The sequence below is a fragment of the Ailuropoda melanoleuca genome, chromosome 2 (assembly GCF_002007445.2).
Source record: "Ailuropoda melanoleuca isolate Jingjing chromosome 2, ASM200744v2, whole genome shotgun sequence".
Classification (NCBI taxonomy): Eukaryota; Metazoa; Chordata; class Mammalia; order Carnivora; family Ursidae; genus Ailuropoda; species Ailuropoda melanoleuca.
In genome coordinates this window covers 169,111,193-169,137,478 of record NC_048219.1, presented here as the reverse complement: position 1 = coordinate 169,137,478, position 26,286 = coordinate 169,111,193, and the positions used below count along the sequence as shown (strand labels likewise).

General features: G+C 35.1%; 1 protein-coding gene across 1 annotated transcript in view; it reads right to left on the bottom strand.

The window, feature by feature from the left end:
* Positions 1 to 26,286, bottom strand: part of PARD3B (par-3 family cell polarity regulator beta) — a 1,011,045-nt gene that overhangs the window by 512,419 nt on the left and 472,340 nt on the right. The window lies entirely within an intron of this gene.

Genomic DNA, 26,286 nt, shown 5'->3' with positions numbered 1-26,286 from the left:
CGGCTCAGGGCGTGATCCTGGCGTTATGGGATCGAGCCCCACATCAGGCTCCTCTGCTGGAAGCCTGCTTCTTCCTCTCCCACTCCCCCTGCTTGTGTTCCCTCTCTCGCTGGCTGTCTCTGTCTCTGTCAAATAAATAAATAAAATCTTTAAAAAAAAAAATTAAAAAAAAAAATAAAAAAAAAATAAAGTGGCATTTATTAATTTTGTTAGGCATGATGATAGGGTGATTATTTTTAAGAGTTCTTCTCTGTTAAAGAGGCACACTGAAATACTTACATAAGAAATGGCATGCTATCTGGAAGTTGCTTCACAGTTTAAAGCAAAATTTTAAAAAGAGAATAGTTTAAACAAAATGACAATATATTGATGATTATGGAAACTAGTTGACATGTACATGGGGATTCATTATAACAATCTATTTTGGGGCATGCTTGAAATTTTCAATAATAAAGAGGCTAAAAATGTTTCTAAAATTTTTTAAGAGCTGAAAATTGAAGAATAAACCAAAAGGAAGGAAAAAGACAAACATTTTTAAAGAATAGAAATAAAGCCACGGCTGAAAGCATCAAAGCCAAAAACTGGTTCCTCAAAACCACTCACTCACTCAGAAAAGCCATTGAGAATGACTAAGAGAAAGAAACAAAAGAGAGAAGGCACAAATAAACAATATTAAAAATGAAAGAAGGGGTTAATGGGAACAGATCTGTTGATGTTTTTAAAACCACAGTTTGCCCTGAACCTATCATGGTGTTGATTTTCATAAGTGAAATCAAACTATAATTTGCCCTCTTTGTACCATTCTTACCTAGTTTTAGCATTAAGGATATATTAACATCAGCCTAAGCTGGAGAATCCTTCCTCTCTTTTTTTTCTGTTCTTTGGAATCACTTTTATACTACTGAGGTTATCTGCCCTTTGAGGATCTGCTCCAATTAAACAGTCTGGGACACCCCGGATATGGGTATATTTTACATTTAGGTTCAATTTATTTTATAAGTGAATGTCTAATATGGTCTTTTATTTTTTTAGTAGCTTTAGTAATATATTGTCTATTAAAGCAAAGATTTCAAATTATTGGTCTGAGCTTGTTTATAATAATCTCTTCTAAAATACATTCTCTGAGTTTCTACTTTAAAAAGTTAAAGAAGAGCAAAGAAGAAAAAGTACAGATACAAGCAGAAACCAATAAAAATGTACATATAATAGAGAAAAATCAACTAAATCAAAAACTGATTGAAAAGATAAATAAAATTACAAATCTCTAGCCAGAATGATCTAGAAAATAAGTGAGAAGACACAAATTACCAATGTTAGGAATGAAAGAGGGAATACCACTATAGATCTACGGTAAAAGAAAAATAAAGGGACATTATTATTTATGACAATATATCTGTTTACTTTAGTGACACTGATAAATTCTCTCAATGACACAAATTATCAATACTGACTCAGTAATAATGATAGAAATCTATATCATATAATGAAATTGAATCTATAATCTTAAACCTTCTCACAAAGACAACTCATGGCCTAGATCATTACATCTCAAACATTTCGGAAATGACAGCAACTCCTAAAATGCCTTTTAGGAATAGAGAAGCAAGGAACACTTCCGAACTCATTTTGTGAGACTAGCATTATTCAGACACCAAGATCATATAAAGACATTACCCCAAAAAGAAAACCAGAGACCAATATCCCTCATGAACAGAGATGTAAAATCTTCAATAAAACATTAGCAAATTAAATCCAGGAATGTATACAAAGGCTAACATATCTTGATCAAATGAGGTTATCCTGGGAATGCAAGCTTGATTTAACATTCAAAAATCCACCAGTATAGGGGTGCCTGGGTGGCTCAGTCGTTAAGTGTCTGCCTTTGGCTCAGGGTGTAATCCCAGCGGTCTGGGATTGAGCCCCACATTGGGCGCCTCTGCTGGGAGCCTGCTTCTTCCTCTCCCACTCCTTCTGCTTGTGTTCCCTCTCTCGCTGGCTGTCTCTCTCTCTGTTAAATAAATAAAATCTTAAAAAAAAAAAAAAAAGAAATCCACCAGTATAATGCACCATGTTAATAGGACAAAACAGACTGATACATAAAAAGTTTAATGATTAAAAATTCTCAGAACATCAGTAATAGAAGAAACCTTCTTCAGTCTAACAAAGGGAATCTATGGAAAGAAGAACCTTAGATGTAACATCACATTTAATGGTAAAGGACTGAATGCTTTGCATCTAAGACTGGGAAGATGGCAGGGATATCTGTCCTCAACACTTTTATTTAACATTATAGCCGGTGCAGTCAGGCAAGAAAAGGGAATAGAGGCATAGAAATTGGGAAGAAGTAAATAAAATTATCTTTATTTTCCCTTTTTAAAAAAATAAATTATGGTGGGTCAACTGTGTATAAATACACATACAAAAAATTGACCTCTAGCTTATACCACAGGGAGAAAAATACATTTCAGGCAGGCTAGAGATTTTAAAATGAATAGCAAAAATAAGAAAACTTTTCCAAAATAACAAAGAAAACTACATTCATGATTTTGGGATAGGAAAAGCCACTTTAAACAGGATACAAAAGGACTACCCATGAAGGAAAATATTGGTAAATTGTAGTACATTAAGAATAACTGTTCCTCAAAAGATACCACACAGAGAGTATAAAAAGCAAGCCTCAAACACATATCTGCAACACATATTTTCAATTAAAGCATTCTTATATAGAATATACAAAGAATACCTGCAAATCACTGAGACAGAGGAAGAGAGAAGTCAATAGAAATATGCACAAGAGACCTAGATAAGCACTTCACAGAAAAAGATTAAAAAATACAGACAATAAACACATGAAAAGGTGCTCAGCCTCATTAATCACCAAGGAAATACAAGCTGAACCCTAATTTGATACCACTACATATGCATCAGAATGACTTAAATGAAAACAAAACAGAACAAAACAATATCAACTACTGGTAAGGCTATGGAAGTCCTATTTTCATAACACTGCAAGTGTCAGGGTAATTTAGAACAGCTATTTGAAAAACTCATCATGGTAATATGCATACAGCCTTTAACTCCCAAGTGTACAGACTCAACCAAATGTGCATGCCCATGCACCAAAGGACAAGAATGTTCATAACACAATTATTAATGGTAATCTCAAAGTGGAAATAATCCAAAGAGCCCTCAACGATAGAATGGATATAGAGTTTTTAGATAAAAATAATGGATTCATACAAATAGAATGATAAATGAAGGAAAACTTAAGAAAAATTATTCTAATTCCTTTTTTTTCATAATAAGGATTAAGAATGTTGTGTTGGGTAGGTAAATTAAGAATAGATATTTAAGTACAGATGGTCCCCACTTACTATGATTTGACATAACAATTTTTTTTTAATTTACAATGAGGCAAAAGCAATATATATTTAGTAGAAGCCATACTTCAAATTCTGAATTTTGGATTTTTTTCTAGGCTAGCGATATGCAGTGGGATACTCTCTTGTGAGGCTGGGCAGTGGCAGTGAACCATGGCCCCCCAGTCAACCATGCAATCACCAGGGTAAACAACGGATTAACAATCGATACACTTACAACCATTCTGTACCCATACAACCATTCTGTTTTTCACTTTTAGTACAGTATTCAATAAATTACATGAGATATTCAACACTTTCGTTATAAAATAGGCTTTGTGTTAAATGACATTACCCTGCTGTAGGCTTATGTAGGTGTTCTGAGCATATCTCAGGTGGGCTAGGCTAACCTATGATGTTTGGTAGGCTAGGTGTATTGAACGCATTTTCGACTTATGATGAGTTTATCGACACATAACCACATTGCAGGTTGAGGAAGATCTGTATTATTTAAAGCTATAAAGGCAATCCTTAGTCTACAGATAACCATTAAGCTGAAAGGTATTTGTAAGAATCAGGAAGAAGAGGAGGAGAATGGGAGGTAGGAGGTGATGTAAGTGTATGAAATTCTTTACCTCTAATAGCTGATAGTCAAAAACAGATACTATGTACAGTTAACAAATCCAGAGAGGGGAATGCATATAATATTTAAAGTTATATGAGAGCCACCAAAAACCCCTACAAAAGCAATCTTTAGCAGTGTTTGACTTTGGGATTGTGACGGAACGGGAGGCAGGGAGGCCAACATTTCGTTTTCTCCTTTTTTTGGGTGTTGAGTTTTAAGCATGTGCCGTCTATTACTTCTATAAAATAAATACTAAAAAATGTACATAAAATAAGTAAAAGCCTCTAAGCAAAGCCCTTAAGAGTTCTAGCTCTCTACCAAAGCTCAGCAAATTAAGCTGATTGGCAACTGGTTGTAGTAAGGTAAGGGTACATAAAATCTCTCAGAATGCTAGGATATAAACTTAAGACATTGCCTCGGATTTTATAACTGAATGAAAAGTAAACTCTATAGAACATTAATTTTCACTTCAGTGTAATTTTTAACTTGTTAATTTTTTAAATAATTTCTCACTTCAGTTAATTTTTTTCATTTAAAAAAGTTTATGATTTACATTTTCAACAAATATGTATGTATAATTAGATGACTTACTAATTTAAAGATTGACTCATAGGATAATAATATAATGTATTTAACTCTTTGAGGCAAAATAATTTTTAAAAACTTGATTATCTTTTGTGATATATCATATAAGAAGAGATCTATGTCATTTAATAAACCTACTTACTTTGGTTACTATTACTGCATAACAAATGATCCCCAAACTGAATGGTATAAAATATGTATGCTTGTTTACATATTTGTATTTCACAGATTTGTGGGTCAGATTCTGAAGGGCTAAGCTGGGCAGCTCTTACTTAGGGTCTGTTATAAGGTTAACACCAGGTGTAGGCTAGGGCTGCAGTCAAGGTCTAGGTAACTTCACCACGGCGGCCAACTGGAGTGCCTACACATGGCCTTTCCAGCTAGGTGTATTCAGGGTAATAGAACTTCTTACATGGCAGCTGGCTTCCTCTAGAGTGAGTGTCCCTAGGAAATCAAGTGGAAACTGTGGCTTTTTGTGACCTAGTTCCAGAAGTCACACAATATCTGCTCCATACTATTAGTTTCAAGTGAGTCACTAATGCCAGTCCAGATTTTTGGAGAGGTGCCATAAGACCCCTGTTCTTGGTGGAAGGGGTGCCAAAGGCTTTATGGACTTGTTTATAATCACCACATTACTCAATGGATGTAAAAAAAAAAGTAAATTTAAGCAAAACACAATTTTAAACTAATAAAGTTACACTTTGAATTTCTACCTTTGCAATATGTTCGTGAACTATTATAGGTTCATAATATTCACTGGTGAAGGGTAAGGGGAGGGGATTACTAAAAAGAAAAAAAATCTTGATCCATCTTTAGAAAATACTCTCACCTGAAAACATAAAAGGAAAACTGTGCAATTAACAAAAATTATGGAGAATGATGCTGTAGTAGGCACTGAATGAACTTAAAATACTAAATTGCTCTGTCACATCAGATTAAAGGAGCAAAGCTAAAATACGAACACCCAATTGGAGTTTTCAGTGCCTTAACTTACTAACTAAAATCCGCACGTCTCCTAATTAGTTCAGGTTAAACATTCAACCATCGAAGAAATACCTTTTCTTAAACTATACTTTACTCTTAATAACAAAAATGCTTTTCTGGAAAGCTATGTATGTTATAAATATATTAACTGATTCTCTGAGATTAAAACCTCAATGAAATCACTCTTAATCATTAAGTCAAAAATCAGAGGGTATGATTTTAATGATTTGGTGAATTTAATTTGTGACAAATGCAAAATAACTTCTTTCCATTTAAAAGAGACATTGGATGGGTAGTAAAAGGGCACGAATTGCATGGTGCAATTTCCAACTAATGAATTACGGAACTTTACAACAAAAACCAGGGATGTACTGTATGGTGACTAACATAATATAATAAAAAATATTATTATAAAAAAAAGAGACATTGGAGCAAGTTATCACTTGCCCTATTACTTCATGTACTTTCCCACCCCCAACACTAACATTCCTATCACCAACTGTCCTTTACTGTTGAAACAAGAAAGTAAGAAGCTGTGAAGGTTGTTAGTAACAACGTGGGTATTCAACAGAAGCCTTTAAGTTATTTTATTTTGTTTTTAAATTTAAATTCGATTAATTAACATATAGTGTATTATCAGTTTCAGAGGTAGAGTCTAATGATTCATCAGCTGCATATAACGCTCATCACATCAAGTGCCCTCCTTATGCCCATCACCCAGTTGGCCCATCCCCCCTCCCCTCCAGAAACCCTCAGTTTGTTTCCTATGATTAAGTCTCTTATGGTTTGTCTCTCTCCCTCTCTGATTTCATCTTATTTTTCCCTCCCTTCCCCTATGATCTCTGTTTTGTTTCTTAAATTCCACCTATGAATGAAATCATATGGTATTTGCCTTTCTCTGATTGAGTTATTTGCTTAGCATAATACCCTCTAGCTCCATCCAGGTCATTGCACATGGCAAGATTTCTTTTTCTTTCTTTCTTTCTTTCTTTCTTTCTTTCTTTCTTTCTTTCTTTCTTTCTTTCTTTTGTGGCTGAGTAGAAGTCCTTTTTTTAAAAGAAAAGTATTACTCCATTATCTCGCCATTTTCTAACAAGAAAGAATCCCTGAAGGGTGTAGATTCATTTTAAGATTCTCTATTAATGTTTTGTCACCTCTCTCAATCATTCTCAAAAAGATCTTTGAGCTAGCTTTAATTTATTTGGAAATCACTTAACACTGCATTAAGAACAAGATTTGGGGTGTAGAAGGGCTGACTCCTCATTCTTGGTTTCCTCAAGTAAGAGGGATCACTCCCAGGACTTGAGTGGCCAATGAATAAACTTTCCCGGCTGCTTCTAATGTCAAGCCTGCCTACATCAACCCAAACAGCTGGCAAAATATGAAGAGTATGATGCCAAGATGATATTGACTGAATTGTTACCTAACTTTTATTTCTAGACTCTAGTTCTTAAAAAGGGGGGAAAAAAAGAAGAAGAAACTCAGTCTTGAGATATGGAATCTCAGAACACAAAAGGTTGATATCCTCACTGATAAATAAGAAAACAAGTCCAAAACAAGTATTGTAATTTGCTCAAGGCCTCAAACGAAGGCCATCCCCAGGCTCCTGCACCCTTTCAACCATAATGATTTTAGACATTTCTCAGCAGTAACAATACTCCTTCTCCTCTGTCTTCCTACCCACCTGTCAACTAAATCTAGAAATTAAAAACAAACAAACAGAAAAACACTTGGTAATTAATTAAACCATATGTATCTGGTGAACTAGATTTAGGGTTCACTTTTGCTATTAATGAGATACAATAAGATTGGTATTTCTGGAATTTCTCACAATGTCATCCAGGGGGTATTAGTAGATGGCACCTGAAAGAAAAGGGTCTTGTGGTCAAATTAATTTGGGAACCTCTACTTTAAATTTAAAAAAATCCATACATAATACTTCTCAGAATTTAAAATTTGCTATATTGTGAGTCTCCGTGGAGGGAATAAAGTGTGTAGCATTCCCCAGTCCTATTTGGCATAAGATCATCTAGAGTACTAGAAATCTATGGAACGGACTTTGGGAAATGCTAAACAACGTATATTGAATTATCTCCAGTCCTCTTAGCATATGATACTGTATATGTAAAGGGTAATTAACATAACAAGATACAGTTTATTAGCCAATAGTTTGAGATGTTCTTGAAGGTCAACAGCCAATTAATTGGGGTTATCTAATGCACTGGTAACCAAGGATTTTAATGACTTCCTTTATTTTGTTAGTTGCATAAAACTAGTTATATACTATACGAATTAGCCATTTAAGATCGTACTTAACTACACAACTTTACACTTATGCTGCATAGCAGGGTACTCAAAATCTCAAGCAATTTAACCTATTTATCTAATTCAATGGTCACAATTTTAGGCTATAGCTTCCTCATTCCCCTTTTAAAAATTTCACAAGGCAATTACAAAGAAAACAATTCAGTGTCACAAAATGAGGTAAAATTGAAGGTTTAAAAATATTCTCTCATAAAACACAGGACACTTTAAAATTAATTACTGTGATTTTCACTGCTAATTAAATAATTGAAATTTTTTACATAATAAGATATCCTTACATCATAACTTTAAAAAAATTATAAGCAGGTGTTCGTTGCTGGCATCAGGTATTATATAAATATTTACTGTAAATGAATATTAGCTTTATATTTTTAAGTATGAGGATGGCAATCATGGTTCAAATTTGAACCATAGTTTCAATGACACAATACAAAGTAAAAGTGTGTGTGTTTGGGAAAAAAATTTTAACTGCAGAGGTCAAGTAAAATGTTACTTCTGGAGAATGTCTTGGATATTTCACCATTATATCAGGAAAATGATTTATCCAAAATTCTCATATAGGTAAGACAGTTAGGGCAAACATCTATTAATTTATTTCTTAGAAGGAAATAGTAAATATAGAAATAACTACAACCTAAAAAAAGAAAGGAAATTTCTCATTTTCTTGGAGATAGGTTGACTATAAACTCCCATAGGCATGTGAATATTTCTTAACATATGTTTTGAGAATTTCCTCTCCCTTTTTAGGGTGAATTAAAATGTTACTCAGTTAACTTGGACTTTCTGTATATAAATTTTAAACATTTTTTTCATGTAGGAGAGTTCAGACATTTTATTCAAAAATTCATCTTTCCATCATAATTACTGGGGAAAAAAATCTTTACAAATATGTAACCAAATTTTGCTAGTTTAGAACTTCTAAGTTAAAAAAAAAAAAAAGAAACAACAACAACAAGGGGCACCTGGGTGGCTCAGTCGGTTAAGCATCTGCCTTCTGCTCAGGGCATGATCCTGGGGTCCTGGGATACTAAGCCCTGTATCAGGCTCCCTGCTCAGTGGGGAGTCTGCTTCTCGCTCTCCCTCTGCCCCTCCCTGTGGCTTGTGTTCTCTCTCTCTCTCTCTCTGTCTCTCTCTCAAAATAAATAAACTTAAAAAATTTTTAAAAAAAAGATCTAAGGGAGTTCCACTCAATAATTATTAAAAAACAAACAAACAATAATATCAAATAATATAAAATTAATTGTCTGGCTTCCTTGAAGCTCCTGAACTTCCCTTCACTGTGACATTCCATGTAAAATACCTATAGGGCTGGAAGAGATTGTCTCATTACAATACATTATGTACAATACCCTATTTAAAGCCATATCAAATTATAAGTAGTAATGTTTTTAAAAGGCCATTCTATATAGTCTTCTTATTCCAGAGTCATAATGAAAAAATTATTTATTAATGAGTTTGATTTATAAAATTTTTGCCTTTGGGCACCAAAACGGAGTTAAAAACATTCAGTGAGCTACAGAACACTTAACCATTATAAAAGCAGTCAGAATCCCCATAAATCACAATTATTTGGAAACAATACACCAAAAATGCAATTTAAACTGATAATGTATCATTTAATTATATTTTGATGTAGAGCAACATTTGTCTAAATGACCTAGGAAAATACGGAGTCTTGGAAGATTGTTATTATTAAGGAATGAATTGGAAAGCTTTTTTTTTTTTTTTTAATTGTTCTTTTTTTGGAGTGTGTATGAAACAAAAGGGCAGCCTGAGTCTTTGGGTGCCACCGTATACCGCTTAAAGAAAAGCCATACTCTGAACATTTGTGGATTTTGTGATGTACAATGAATAAGAGGAACCTACTATGTTAATAGCTGCTGCAGAGTTTTAATAAACCTGTTTGACACATCAGACAGCCATAATTCCTAAGAGCTCACCTAATCACAGAGGGCAGAGCAACTAAATCACCATATTCTATGAAGTTGCTTTCATCCTGCATGGAACAGGCAATAAATGACACATGATAGCTTTATATAAATAGTTACATGAACCAATATTAAATTGGCTTTCAACTTCTTCAAGATAGAATTAGAGAATTCCCTCACAGATTAGCAACTTTTAAGAGTTCGAATGAGTAGGGAACCTTTGATAAATGCAAATGTGTTACACAATGTATTTAATTCTTAGCATAAGTCAATTAAGTAAAAGCCCTTTCAAAAATACTTCTTTGTAATTCATGTCTTTGTTTTTATTCAAATAGACAATTTGCAGATTAATAAAATTATTTCAGAAAGCATTATATAAGTCAAGCATTTTTGATACAAATATTCTGAATACAATCTAAGCTTATAAATGAGAAGCCCTGTGGATAATGCATTCACTGAGGGGAAGAAACAACAAACCCACATTTAAATATAAGAGACAACGGGCATGTAAAACAAACAAGCCCCTAATGTGTCCACTAAGGTTAGCAATGGAATAGCATTTGTTTTTCTAGTGGGATTAAAATGCATTGTCCACAGACCCTATTAATAAATTAAAGAGGAATATCTGCAAGTCAGATTACAGATTACAGCTACGAGAATCATACCTATAACTTCAATATGTTGCTTATAATTAATAAAACTAAAAAGCATTAGAAATAATTGTTCATATTCCTTACTTGGAAATGTGTCGGGCTTTGTATTCAACATATCTTTTCCAACAGTAGCTACAGATGTCATGCATGTGCCTTAGGCTTTTTAATGGTTTGCTATTTCGAATAGTTGGTGTGAATCTAACAAAGTATGGACTATCCTTGCCCTTTTAGGGAAAGAGGAAAAAAAAACAACAGCAAAGAAACCTAATCAGGTCTAAAAATGAGTTTATCCTATTTTGTACAAAGAAAACAGAAAGAGTCCGGGGAAGATAAACTAATTTCCACCAGTTTCTGCCTACTACATATACACTAACTCAATTTAGATTGATCTGATAATGTCTACAGACTTACTACCAAGACACAAGGTTACTATATACATTTGGACTTTTTTCTCCCCAAAATAGCATAGATGAAATGTTGTCCTAAGCTTCTTTTAATTTTATTTTAGTTTTATGTTGGTTTTTTACTTCAAAGCAAATAAGACAAGTTTTCTTGACATCTTTTCAAAATTTACCATAGCAGGACAATGCCAGAACCAATATTCTTTATATAGAGCAACACAATTTTAAGTCACAGGATGATTTTTAAGAGAACACATCCTGATTTACTTTTAAAAAAATGCTGTGTATGCAAGAAGGGAATTAAATAGTAGCTTTATTTTACACTTTAAAACTGCTTTCAAAAGCAGCCAATTTTCCTATATAAAAATATCCATTTATTCAACTCTGAGCAATGGAAAGGTAATTGAAATTGTAACCAAGAGAACTAAACTATAATTCTTTATTTTCCACTAAATGGTCTAAAACATTCAAAAGACTTATCTTTAAATTTATAAAAGTAGTTAGGACTTAGTATGTAATCCCTCTGAAACTTAGTACCTACGATTCAGTATTTACTAAGCAGTTAAAATAACACCATTTACTAAGCAAATCAAAGAACAAGACAACATTTCTAACCTTGATGGACTGTTTGATTCTTATAAATAAAACTTTAATTTTAATATATTTAACTTGGTAACATTTTTCAAAAGCCTGTATCATCACTGTTTAATATAGTTTAATATAATTAAACTAAGAAATATGACCATCACAAGTAAAATGATGTTTTTAAACAGTACATGAATACAGTTACGGAGGATGCTATTTTCTTCCTCATTATGTTCAATTTTCCTACTTAAAATAATTCTTACAAAAATGAGAAAAGGTTATTTAGACCTTAAAATATCTAGACTGTAAAATGTATTATAGTTGTGAGCCAGTGATAGGAAAAAGAATTTAAGTATCTCTTCTTATTCTTTAATGAGTAGCCTGAATTATTTTACTTATGAAATTTGAGTACAAGTTTACAAAAACATAGGCAGTCTTTAATGTAAAATTTTTCAACATATTATTTAATACCCATGATATATTAATAACAGAAATACAATCTTCAGACTATAACTTATTTCTTTTTAATAATTAAAGCACAAAGTTTATTATTATACATGAGACTACATAGGTTCATAAGAGGAAATATATAAAGAACTCAACTTATATCTAAAATTTTATTTTTTTAAGATTTATTTATTTTATTTGAGAGAGAGAACATGCACAAGCAGGGCAGGGAGGGCAGAGGGAGAGGAAGAGAGAATTTCAAGCAGAGCCCCCACTAAGCACAGAGCCCAATACAGGGCTTGATCTCACAGCCCTGAGATCATGACCTGTGCAGAAACCAAGAGTCAGACACCTAACTAACTGAGCCACTCAGGTTTCCCTATAGCTTACATTTTAACAAAGATAAAAAGTATGGATGTTCTATACAACGAGCAAGACTTTGCTTTATGGTATAATATTCCATTAATATGCACAGCATTAATTCCATAAAAAGGAAAAATGGATTTTTTTCCATTTCTTTTATTTTGAAAAATATCATTAACAACATTCAGCAAAAAGGTAGCAGGACTTGATACCACTTCTACTTAAAACATGCAGAAAAAAAGATAAAATACAAAAGAAGCCCTAAAAGGTAAGCCTGGCTAAACAAGATTAATAGTATCCCTAAGCTGAATAAAAACAAAGCCATAAAAGGGGCCCAAACCATGGACCTGGTGGACTCTAGAATAATAAGTGGAGAGACCCCAATGGACATCTAAAAATAATGCCAGAAGTAGAAAATGATAACAAACCACTGTATTCTGAGATAATAGCCAATCAATTTTCAGAATAAAAAGAAGATATTAGTCCTCAGGTTAATATTATATCTCCAGTACCAAACAAATAAAACATATTGGAAATGAAAAGCATCAAAAATTAAGAGAAAGGGCAGGTCATCTACCAAAGAATGACAATTAGACCTGGATCAACAACAGATTGCCAGGAAATATGCACAATATCTTTAAAGTTTTAAAGAAAAATAGCTGGCAACCTAGAACTTTATACCCAACGAAGCTATCATCTAAGAACTAGAGCAAATTAAGGCGTCTTTGGAAAGTTAGGGTTTATGTTTTACATATCCTTTCTCATTAACAATAGTCAAGAAAGTACCTCAGAATTAATAATAAAAAGAAAAAATCCATTTCATGGTGAGGCATGAGTCACACATGTACAAAAATTGCTGAAAGAGGTTGCTAAATCTAACTAATGACTTTAAAATATTAATGACCAGTGTTCTGAGCTTATAGAAAAAATTCAAAACTATAGAAAACATTAACAAGAAGCATGAGAGTACTGATCAGTAAATGATAAGTGTAAAAGTGACAGTCATGTTTCAAAAGACAGAAATTCTGAATAAGGAAATGTATTTTATAAATTACTAAGTGCATATATGTCTGTAACTATGTACACATACACACACATATGTGCACACACATGCATGATAAACTACAAACTGAAAACATTTATTTCAAATGACTTTAGATGAAAAATTTGATAAGAACATCTTTTGTTATTTAGAGTTATATCAGTGCTGTTATTTTGAAATTTTTTGACTTACATGATAAATCAATTGAGTAATTATGTTAAACTTAATAGCAATCAAGACTGTTGAGGTAAAAGAGAAGCAATTACAAATCAAATAAGCTCTTAATGCTAAAAGTGAATTACAGATATTGATTTGAACTCAAGATTTTAAATACATATATTCATATTTTTTTTAAATCTGGCCACAAAATGTGTAAAAGTAACATACTCTATGGAAAAAATGCACATCTAAGACCTGGATTTTGGTCAAAGTTCATACCATTCACCACAGATCTTTGGACAGAAGATGGATGCCACGTCTGGGGCAAGGAAGGTATAAGATGATCTTTGGAAATCTGGCTGTTCCAGAAAGCAAGGAAGATTGTAAAAATTAAAAATCATGTTAAGGACCCAGAAATTAATCTGAAGGGGTTTCCTGCTCACCAAACCTGAGGCATCAAAAAGAATGATGGTGATTGATTAAAACACACTACATCAATGAAAGTCTGAGTCCACAGTGATACTCAAGAAAGAAAACGCCAGAGCAAACTCATTTGTCACCATCTGGCACTTCCAGAAATCAAATCATTTACTTTGAAAATTATTCATTTAAAGTAAAAAAAAAAAAAATCAAGCATTTTTCTCTATTACTAGAATGAACAATATTTCAGAGTAATCAAATAGCTCCAGCCGAAAGCTGAGGAAAACACTAGATTATTAAAGAAAAAAAAGCCAGCAAACGTAGAAGAAATGAAAGAATTTAAAAAGCATCATATAATAATAATTATTGCTTCAGGATAAAATTATCATTATGAAAACTATTTGACAGTAACTGAACATAGCACCAAAGTTAGTCTATAAATGATTTTTTGTGGTTACAAGTGGAACATATTCACATTTGCAGTAGAGGGATGAGGCTATCATCATAATGCAATAATCAAATTTAGGTCATTAATGGTAAAAAACAAAACATATATCATGTCTCTTTTGATCTGATACATAAGAAGCACATATCACCTGTGATGTAATCTTGCTAAAAATATCTAACTTAATCAAGAACTTAATAGAACTTCCAGTGAACAGAATCTCTAGGGACCAGAGGAACAAGTCAAATTATTTCAAAAGGAAGCAATCGAATCCATAAAAATGACCTACTAAGGGCCAACTGGTGGCTTTTTTCTCTAAATCAGTGAAGTAAATAAAAAGCCTATTCTAGGTTATAGAGATGTAAATGACATAGCAAACAAATGTGTGGTCCTGGATTAAAATGTGTGATTTTGGGGCGCCTGGGTGGCACAGCGGTTAAGCGTCTGCCTTCGGCTCAGGGCGTGATCCCAGCGTTCTGGGATCGAGCCCCACATCAGGCTCCTCTGCTATGAGCCTGCTTCTTCCTCTCCCACTCCCCCTACTTGTGTTCCCTCTCTCGCTGGCTGTCTCTATCTCTGTCGAATAAATAAATAAAATCTTAAAAAAAAAAAAAAATAAAAAAAAATAAAATGTGTGATTTTGATTAAATCATAATTTAAAACAACATTTGGAAAAGAGTTAAAGGAATTTTAATACGAATTCGGTATTATATAACATTGAACACTTAATTTCATGAGGCATGATCATGTGACATTTACAATGTAGAAAAAGATTTCTATTTTTTTGAGGGCCCTGTGAAAGTTTCTGAGGATTGTTTACCATGGTTTCTGTTCTGCAAGGCATCAGTGGTCACCACCTATTGGGCAATAGAGCTCAGGATGGTTTCACAATCTCACATAGAATAGGTTAAAGAACAAGGCTGGAGAAGTTAAAGAGGGGAGGTGCTGGCAGGAAGAAGAGGGACAGCACAGATTCCTTGATCATTCCATTGACTTCAAGAAAGGTTGGGAACAGAGCCCAAGGTGTTCTGCTGGACAGGACTGGGCATCACAGAACATCCCCTATTATTCTTACTTTCTGCAGGACAAACATGAGAGTAGCCTTGTCAATGGCAGGAATAAACAAGAAGCCTGAAACCAGGCCATGATGACTGTTGATACCAGCTGTTCACTGAGGTGCTTGGCAAAGGCTAGCTGCCTTGAACCTCGAATTCCTGGGGCCTGTGGGAATTTGCTGTGCCTACTGCTGGTGGTAAGGACCCACTGGCCTCACAGAGGATGAGCTCACGAGCAGCCCCTTCCTGCGTTGAAGGTGAGGGTTCGGTTCCTAGCCAGCTTATTTTTCAGGCATCCCAAGGTATGCCCCCACTGTCATTTCAGATGATCCTGCTTTCTATGTCACGGTGGTTAAAATCTACTTCAAATTCTTTAGCATGAAATTTAAAAAAAATACATAAAATTTATGAGTAATGGGTAAAGAACACAAAATGTATAGATTTGAAACAAAGAAAAAAGGGGATGAAACTATCAGTCCAATGGCAATAAAAAATAAGACCAAACAGATTACTAACAGCAATAATTTTAAACAGATTGGACTAATTGATTTAAATACACAGATAATCAGATTGGATTTTAAAATATAATCTAAAAAAAAAATACATTCCATATGCTCCTTATGCCCCTATCTACATACCTAAGGTAAAACCACACTGTAAGGTTGAAAATACAGGGATAGAAAAATACAATGGGAAAACAACCAAAATAAACTGGTGGTTGCAAATATATCCAACAAAATAAAATATAATGACAAATTACTAGTATGGATTAAAAAAAAGCTCCCAACAAAAGAAAAAACTCATGAAGGAGAAGAATAACCACGAACTGTAAACAGCTAATAACAAAGCAAACACAGGACAAAATCTCACAGAGTTAGAAGCAAGATTTGACAAATCTATAATCATAGTGGGGGATTTCAGTATACTCCTATGAAAGCTAGCAGATAGGGGCAGTTTTTAAAAAGTAGGTATAGCGAATATTTGAACAATTAAGTTAACAATCTTGAGATAATAAACAAGTAGGAGATATGCATTTATTTTAATTATACATTAAATTAAAAAATATATACTAGATCACAAAATATACACATAAATTTCAAGAAATTAATATATAAATCTCTTTATGACAACTGTGATTAAAGTAGCAATGGGTCTAGAGTGATACGTTCATAAACTTTAAAAGGTATGTTAAATTATCTGCGAGGGTAAAGAGGAAATCACAGTGGAAATCCAAGCATTCGGAAATAAATGACAAATGAAGGTACTATCTATCAAAAATTAAAGGATGCAGCTAAAGTAGCTGTATTTTGATGGAGGAGAGCATATTTTAAATACATTTATTTAAAGCAAGAAAGTGAAAAAAAGTAACCATGTAGGAAGCTCGGAAAGAAAATAACTTTCCTACTCATTCCGTGAAGCTTACAGAAGATGTGTAAAGGTTATGCAAAACCAAACCTGAAATACAGAGCTATCTCAGTTACATAAATGATAAGACCCTAAATAAAACATGAGCAAGCTGAATTCAGCAATATATAAAACACAGTCCATCAACACCAAGGAGGCTTTATCATGGAAATGCAAAGAAGGCTAGACAGCAGGTGCTGTCTGGGTGGCTCAGTGAGTTAAGGGTCTGACTCTTGATTTTGGCTCAGGTCATGATCTCAGGGTTCTGGGATCCAGTAGACCCCTGTTTGGGCTCCTCACTCAGTGGGGAGTCTGCTTAAAGATTCCCTTCCTCTTCCCCTCTGCTCAGGCACCCACCCTCTCTCTCTCTCTCAAGTAAATAAATAAATCTTTTTTTTAAAAAAAAGCCTGGACAGCAGAAATTGTGTTAATGGAATACATTACTTTCAGAGATTAAGGGGAAAAATATCATCTAAATAATCATAGAAATAACATTCAATAAACATTCATTATTTTAAATGATACTACAATACCAAAATATAAAATAAAAATAGATTCTAATATATAACGCTTAAAAATTGATAGGTGAATTAAAGGCTTAAATATGAAAGAGAAACTTAAAAATTCTCAGGAAAAATAAGAGTGGGAAATCTTATCACGACAGAATAGGAAATTATTTCTTTAAATACACACACAATAATAAAACTAGTAGAACCTATATATAATAAATAAATTAATTAATTAATAAATAAGGGCAAACAGGACAAGCCATAGACTGGGGAAGATATTTCCAAAGCCTGTAACTAAGGAGAAAAAAAAAAAAAGCCCAGTATTCAGAATAAGAGTAAGGAAACACAACAGAAGAAAATGGATGCAAAGAAGGCTTTTCATGACCCCAGAGGAGAGTGTTGTTTTTTTCTTAAGATCATTCATCCCATTTCCCTTCCAGTTAGAAGCACCAGTTTTGTTCAGGCATACACCCGCCCCACCCCTCATGCACTGCTTGGGATTCAGAGTAAGCTAATCCCAAGCCTGTTCCAACTCTCTTGGTGTCTTCTTGGCCATCTGAGAGAGTTGAACAACTGAAAATCAAAGTTAGACATACTCCTTGAAATCAGATGATTTAAAACTAAAGAACAGCTTTAAATGTGGGGGAAAAAAAGTAAGGAAACATGTTTCCTCATTACAAATTCTTAGACTGGGAATGAAGAACATCAATGATTTCCAAATGCGTTATACCAAATTTATGTTCCTCGCAGTATTCTATGAGAACTCCCATTTTAATCCTATCATCGTTCTCATTTTACAGATGAAGAAAGTGTCCCTGGGAAGTTAAGTAACTTCTCCGAGGCCACGGAGACCACCAATGGTGGGGAGGTCCCCCAGTTTCTAACCAGAACACATTTGCCTGTGTTGTTCAACTTTGACACAGTATATTCTGAACTCAGGTAGAAAGAGCCAAGCAATCTGTGGTCTGTAGTTTTCTGCTTCAGTGGATTCCTCTACCCAGCTTTCCGTGTGTCGGAATACCTATCTTAACTGCTATCTTAACTGCTTTACCAGAAACCCATTTCTCCTCATGCTTGATGTTAACCATGCAGCCAAATCTCAGAACTCCTGCAGGACAAAGAAATGCTACAAGGACAGGTTGTTCTGTTCAACACAATCAGATGAAGATTAGTGCCTCAGACAACAGGTCGAAAAGCATGCACAGAATCTTCAGTGGAAACTTTATCTGTTCTTACATTAGATGAATGTCAGTTATACTCGAGATGCATTAACTTTTCCAGACCCAAGGGAGTCTGCCTCCTAAATTATTGCTTCTGTGGCCTGAGACAAAACTTCTTTTTCTAGGGAGATGGTTAGGTGGTTGTTTTCTCCTTGTCTACTTATTCAATGAGGCTGATGATACTAAATGTGATTTATTAAAAGGCAAATGAATAAAAATACATGCTTGTGTCTTAAATAATATATCATGTCAGGGTGCCTTTATGGTCATGTTAAATGGTCCTTTTTTTTGAAACAGTCCTTTGTGTATCACCACTCCTTTCCCTTTCAACAGAAGGTCTGTCACTCCCCCCTTCTCTTCCCCTTCCACCTCCTTCCTCCTTTTTAAAATATATTTTTTTATTTTTACAACTTCACAATTTCATGCCAAATGTTAATTTGTTTTTCACAACTCTAGTGTGTTTATTAATTTGTCAACTATATTGTGATCTTTTCACTCCACTCTCCACATCTTTAAATAAAATCACGGAGTTTATGCTTCTAAGGGCCTCTCCCACCTCCGCAGCAACGCTGGGAGAGCCGAGCACATCTCCTGGTGCTCAAGCAGCTCGGCCAGATCCCGTCTCTCTTTATAAGTGCATTTCATGCCATCCTCTCGTTGGAAATCGCACGTTGTAAAGGGAACTCGTTTACTGTGCAGATTCCCTGGATCCCACTCTCAAAGATTCTGGTTCAGCAGACTGGGTGTAACTCAGCAACTGGCATTTTTGCAAACTCCTCAGTGTTTCTGAGGCCAGTGGCCTTCTGAGTACTCTGAGAAACAGTGCATTCAGAATTCTACTCTGCCCCGTAAGTCTGCCTCCGTCCAAGCTTGACTTACATATCCTTGTTGGCATAAATTTGCTCACTGAATTCTCCATGCCTACCTGATGCTCATCTTTTCTCCACCACCCACATCAAGCCACCTTTCTCCTGAAAGTCTCCTTGACCACGAGCTCTTCTTGCACTCACTGCCATTACCGCTTGTTCATGCCCGGCCTTGACTCTGGGGATTTGTCTACGGAATGTCTGCCCAACTCTCCCCATGCTGGAAATGGCCCCCTCCCCAGGGGAACACTGTAGCAAATATCTCCCGACGGCAGACTACTCCCGCCATCGCCTCATCGCCATGGTTTGGTTTAAGTGACCAATCAGACTTCTTTCCCGGAGCGCAGAAACCAGCTGCGCTGGGAAAACTGAATCGTGAGCAGCCATGTTTTCTGTGTGTTGAAGAAACTGGTCTACAGATAAACATGATGAAATCTAGGAAAGAATGTGGCTTGAATCCCTGATTTCAGAAGCTCAGCGGCATCTCTCACCTCCCAAGATGTGGATATTTGGCATGCTTGTAGATACTCAACTTTCTCAGAAAACAAACAAACAAAAAACAACCCCCCAAACACAAAACAAAAAACTTCCTTCCTTGATTTTAATTTTATTTTGTGTTTTGACAGAGTCATTTTAAATTGTACTTTTATAACTTGAAATTGAGAGTTCTTGTTAGTAGCATAAAAAACTCAACTCTGTGTTCTCCCCAATGTTATTGTAAGCTCCCTAAATGCTGTTTCCACTGCCCTGCCTCCAGTTTCCTTCTCAACCAAAAGCAAAACAGTTTCTACTCCACTTTCCTCCACTGAAACAGGTTAAGGCTATCAATGACTTCAAGGTTTGAATTCCTGTTTCTTTGATTTCCAAGGATCTCTACTTTTACCTGTGTCTACAAGCTGATTTGAAGTTCTGCATATTGGTTGGTAAAACACTCATCTGCTTCACCACTAAAGTGAAACCTGGGAATTATTCTACCCCTTATCCAAGATTTATGGATTATATTTCCCAAGTGTTTCTGCCACTTATTAACTTTATGACTAACTGGATCTTTACTTAATCTTTATGTCCCTCATTTCCTTACCAATACAATGGGGACTTAAATTGGTACCTACATCAGGGGCACCTAGGTGGCTCAGTCAGTTAAGAGTCCATCTCTTGATTTCGGCTCAGGCCATGATCTCAGGGCTGTGAGACTGAGCCCTACTTCAGGTTCCATGCTCAGCGGGGAGTGTACTTGAGATTCTCTCTCCTTCTGCCCCTCCCCCTGACCCATGAGCACTCGCTCTCTCTAAAATAAACAAATCTTTAAAAAAATGGTGCCTCCATCATAGGACTGTTATGAGGATTACATAGAACGTATCTGAAGCACCTAGAATGGTGACTGGCACAAAGTAAGTGTGGTTGTGGATGTTTTATAATTATTATTGAAGCAATCACTGAGTTTATATGCATAAAGGCATCATGATCTAACTCAGATCTTTGCCACCTCTGCCTTGAATCACATACTACAATGAACTCCTAAGTATTTTCTTATCCCTATGCTGGTCTTCACAAAGTTGAACTTCTAACTCCTCTAGAGTTCCTATGTAACATAGGAACGTCAAGCTCCTAGATGTGACATAGATGGTTCTTCAGGATTTGGCCCCTCCTCTCTCAGCACTCCCTCAGCAGGACCAATGCATTTGTAATTCCTCAGAACTATTGTATGTCTCATACCTATCTCTGTCTTTATTTTTATTAACCTCTGGCTAAAATGTATTTCCCATGATTGGGCCTGGTTGCCTCCCATTCATCCTTTAAGACTCTGTATCTCCATAAAACTTCTACCCCTGAAGAATTATTTTCAAATTCCTGTTACTTTTCTATAGATTTTCCCTGAACATAGGAAAATCATTGCACCTGCCATACTGTACCACTGTATCATGATTTCCATTTATGTCTGTACTCCTCAATGGATGAGGGAGAAAATCATAAATGAGAGCTCCATGGCAGGCAGGAGGCCCATGTNTTTTTTTTTTTTTTTTTTTTTTTTTTTTTTTTTTTTTAAATTAAGGGAGAGAGTGGAGAAGAGGGGGAGAGGGAGAGGGAGAGAGAGAGAATATTAAGCAGGTTCCACACCCAGTGCAGAGCCTGAGGTTCCAAGCCCAGTGCAGGGCTTGATCTCATGACCCTGAGGTCATGACCGGAGCCAAAAGCAAGAGTCAGATGCTTACCCGACTGAGCCACCCAGAGACCATGTTTTTTTCAGCTTTAATCCCCAGTACAAACCAAGGTACTTGGCACAATCTTTCTTCTAGGAAGAAAGACATTATCAATGATTTTGCAGAGTCAACCCACAATTATTGATGAAAGAGGTCAGAAAATGCATAGCCAAAAATGGGAAAACATTAGGAAAGCTTTACAAAGCCTTAATTTTCCATAATGGTCTCCAGGTATAAAATCAGTTAAGAATCATGCAAGGTCCTAAAATGACGCAGAATTTTTCTTCACATTAGGACAGAAGAATTTTTTACTGAAACTGATACCTAGATTTATGGCTTTAAAATATTTAATTTTACATGTTATCTTTGACCCACCAATTTGAAAATTAGTAAGAACTTTAAGACCAAAACTCAGTTTGGCAATCCCGAAGGTAAGTTGCTGTAGGTTACATGATGTGATAAATCAATTTGACTATGTGTGGTAGACGCAACCCAACATTCCATTCCGGAGTTCCCATCGTGTGGGGTGCAGTCATACTGGGAATGGTTATTGCATGGCTTCACAATCTACCTGTCTAAGCACTANTAAAACCCTAACGGTAAAAAAAAAAAAAAAAAAAAATAGAAGGTACACTGGGGAGAATATTTATTCTACTTGTTATTTTATGGAAAATACTTTATGGATATTCAGTAAATGTATATCTGGTCCCAAAACAAAGTTTTTTCTGATATTCATATACTTAACAGAATACCCTTGCAAAAACCCTCTAATTTCTAGTTCAGCTATTCATCAAAAGAGATTTAGAAAACCAGAAAAACTCAGATTTTGACATTAAATGATTATTTTGGTAAGTTCTATGATTACTCTCCCAAATATACACAGATAATTAAATTAAATCCTATATTTTCAAATTGTTAAGAAAGCCCTGAGCAGAGGCTTAACTTGGACAACTCTAACCTTTTGCAAATAAACCCTCCCCCCACCACTGCCTTCACATTTACAATGAAACAAGCTAGGAAGTGACTTCGACAGATGGAGTTTGAACTATATTAAAAACACAGAAATAACCCAATACTCTGAGGTCTATGTCTGCTCCGTTTTCCTTTGTGATACAGATACAAGATACAGGTAAATTTCATGCTGAATGAAGTCCATTTGTTCACCACTTAACAGTGAATGCAGAACACATAAAAATATACTCCACATACTTTTAAAAACACTTTATTCTTTACTTAAATATTACCTTTAAAATCCTTTCTTCCTAAAAACATTAATCTATTAAAAACTGATATTTTGTTCACTTTTTCTTTCCACTTGCTTATCCACTTTCTTTCATTCATTCATTCATTCATTCATTCATTCATTCATTCAGTTATGTAATACCTACCATAGGCTAAGCATTAGGCTACAAAGATAAAAAGCACATTCTCTGCCCTTGGAGCAATTCCACTCCAGAGGAAGGAGGGAAACTTACAAATAAGAATGTCATGACACTGTTCATGACAGATGTGTGGACCAATCTCACTGAGGAGGAAGAAGGCAGGAAGAACTGAGGAGGGAACTGTTGGCTCAGGTACAGGACATGACCGAGTAGGGACAGTGCCTGACACGACAGGTGCCAATGCTATGCTCCCGCTGTGTCTTCTCTTTGGCCTCCAATACTTTGGTCCTCTGTTAAATACTGCTTCCTCCGGTAATATTTTCATTGTGGTCTCAACAAATGCCAAATTATACATTACTTTAAAAAATATTGCTCAAACGGTACCTAACTTTTGTCAGAGAGTAGATTTGGGTAAAGGATTTAAAGAGAGGGTGTTGGTTTAGGTTGGTCTCAGCAAATGGGAAGGTACCTGTGACACAGACAAGTGAGCAAAGTGACTCAAGACAGGAGGGCAGGAAGAGCAAACCAGGGAAACACCGAAGGGCAGGAACTTTCAAAAAACTGCAGGAGAGGGATGACAGGTTGAACCATTTGATATTGCCCTGCTTCTTAATAATCCAGCCTTTCCTATTTTAAGTTTTCAATTAAAAAAATTATTAGAAGGAAGAGAACTAGTCCACATCAACAAAGGAAATCCAGAGTAAACATTGCCTTAAGAACTGGACTCTTTTTTTTTTTTTTAGTTTGGTTTTCAAATGAAAACAACTTGTAGGGATCTCTATAAGCAAAAGACACTCAACATGCATTTAATGTTCAACTTTGGAATCAATATTTTTTTCTAGCTGTGTGCTAAGTGCATTCCTTAAAGCTGAACCTGATCAAAATCAAATCTTTGAAAAAGATTACTCTTAGAATTATTTCTATAGTGTAACCTATCTTACCACCCTTCCAACACATACATTTAACATATATAGTACTTGCCATACATTGTGAGAATTTTTACAAATAATCGCTCATTTAGTTCTCAATAAAACCCTATGAGGTAAGTACTGTTATCACAACCACTTTATAGATGAACAAAGTGAGACCAAAAGAAGGGAAATACTTGACACAAATCAACCAGCGAGTCAGTGGCAGAACTAGATTTGAACCAGCTGATCAAACTCAATACAAGTTATTAATTATACAAGTTACAATTAATAATACAAGTTACTAACCACGGCAGCCTGTTGTCTCTCAGGGTCTACCACTCTCACCTATCACTCCTATGAAATAATAATACGTTGAACTCAAAGGACGAATCTCCAGGCTGAATTTCATGGAAAGTTATTTATGATTATTGCTTCCTCTATACCCTCTATGGCTTCTAGAGGCCATCCAGGCAGAAGTGTTTTGTTACCCATGGCTGGGATGGTGCCCAGCTTCCAAGAAAAGTACCTTTCTCTTCTAGAACTCACAAACAGTATTACAGGGATAAATCATAATAATAATGTCCAATGCACAATTTCACATGGTCAAGCTCCAATCACAAAAGTTTCTTGTGGTTTCCCATCCACAGTCATGTTTTTCAACTCAAACAGATTCCCGTCTTGTTTCCAGACCCTGTATGGGTTCTCCATACATGACCCTAGTGAAACTGTCATCATAATTGAATTTGTTAATACTGGATTCACAACCATGACATTAGTTAAGAAGCTAAAAATAAAAGCTGTGGCTAGCTCTAGTTTTTGTGTGCATGCATATTAATTTAAATCATTTCCCTTTAATTATATTTAACACACATTAGAAATTTGGTAATTATAAGAGACCTTTAATTATCAACATTCGTTATTATCACTATTATTAACATACATTAAGTACCCACAGTCTGCTAAATGCTATACTCAAGATAAAAAGCATTAACCTTGCAATTCCACTGTGAGCAAGATAGAAGACAATCTTCTTCTTCCAGACAGAGAACAAAATTATATTTGCCTAACTTGACAAAGAGCCAATGAATGAGTCAGGGATAAAGCCTAGCGGTCTTAACCACTAGACAATTGGATAAACAGTAGAATGGCTATAAAACTCTGCCACTTTAAGCACATCTGAATCTGTTCTCCCATAAATGTTTTTAATGCCTGCATCAGATTTTTTGTGATGGCAAAACTTTCTGCTTCATAGGAATATCTAAATTGTATTAAACAGCCAAGTCATTTGAGACCAACTTTACAATATACAATTTGGCATCAAATGGAACGATGCCATTTTTGGTTGAAAAATAAAGTGTGGCTATAAAATAATGAAATTATTATTACTTTTTTTTCTTTTTAGGAAGAGGCTTGTAAACTGGCTTTGAAAGAAGTTTCAAATGAAGATTGCCCAAAGCATTTGAGGAATCAATGGGACAGAGGTATAAACTCTACAGTGCCACTTGCAAAGCTAACATTTGAGTGATAGCATGAACAGATGCTATACTGGATTAAGACATAGTTGAAGTAAAGGCCAGCACTGCTACTTAGTAGTATGATTTACAGTAAATGAGTAGTTTGTTTGAGTCTTAGCTTCTTCACCTATACAACAGAGTGAACAAAGCTGAACTTGCATATTGTAATGGGATGAAATAATATTTTTGAGTATATATAATAAAGTGTCTACATCTGACATGAACTTGGAACTGAGCAAAGAAAGTCCCTGACTCCATGACATCCTGGGTACTATTATGTGGCCATCTGCTGGCAGACCTAGCATGTAGATTAATGCTATTAAAACTGCAATTAAATTGCTTCATGGTTTAAGTAGGCTACTGTAAGATCAGAGAATGTATTGCATTCTTTATATAAACCTTTTCTAAGCACCCCCTGTTCTGTAGGCACAATGCTATGTTCTGGGTATGTAGAGGAAATGTGATTCACCCACTAGGTGAGATATAAAGAGATATAAAATGTGGAAATTCATAATGTAAGATAGAAGTATAATAAAGATATGCTAGTGTGCATTGGATAGGAAGTATTTAATTCTGTCTGTAGCAGAAAGGGGTTAGGGAAGAATTAGTAAAGGAAGAGACCGTTAGACTAGGGTTTGAAAGAAAACTGGATATGTACGAGGGGAAAGAGAGATGAGTGACAGTTGTCATTCGTGACAGAAGAAATGGCTTGGCAAAGACACACAGACAGAAGCATTCCCTGTGCGTGTGAGAAACCATTCACAGTCTGCATAGTGAGCACAGGGTGCCTGGAGATGAGCTAAACGTACAGGTAGAGGTTAGGTTGTAAAAAGTTGTGCCAAGAACCCAAAAGTAAACCCTTGCTAATGTGATTAAATACATTTGGACACAAAGCGTACCAAG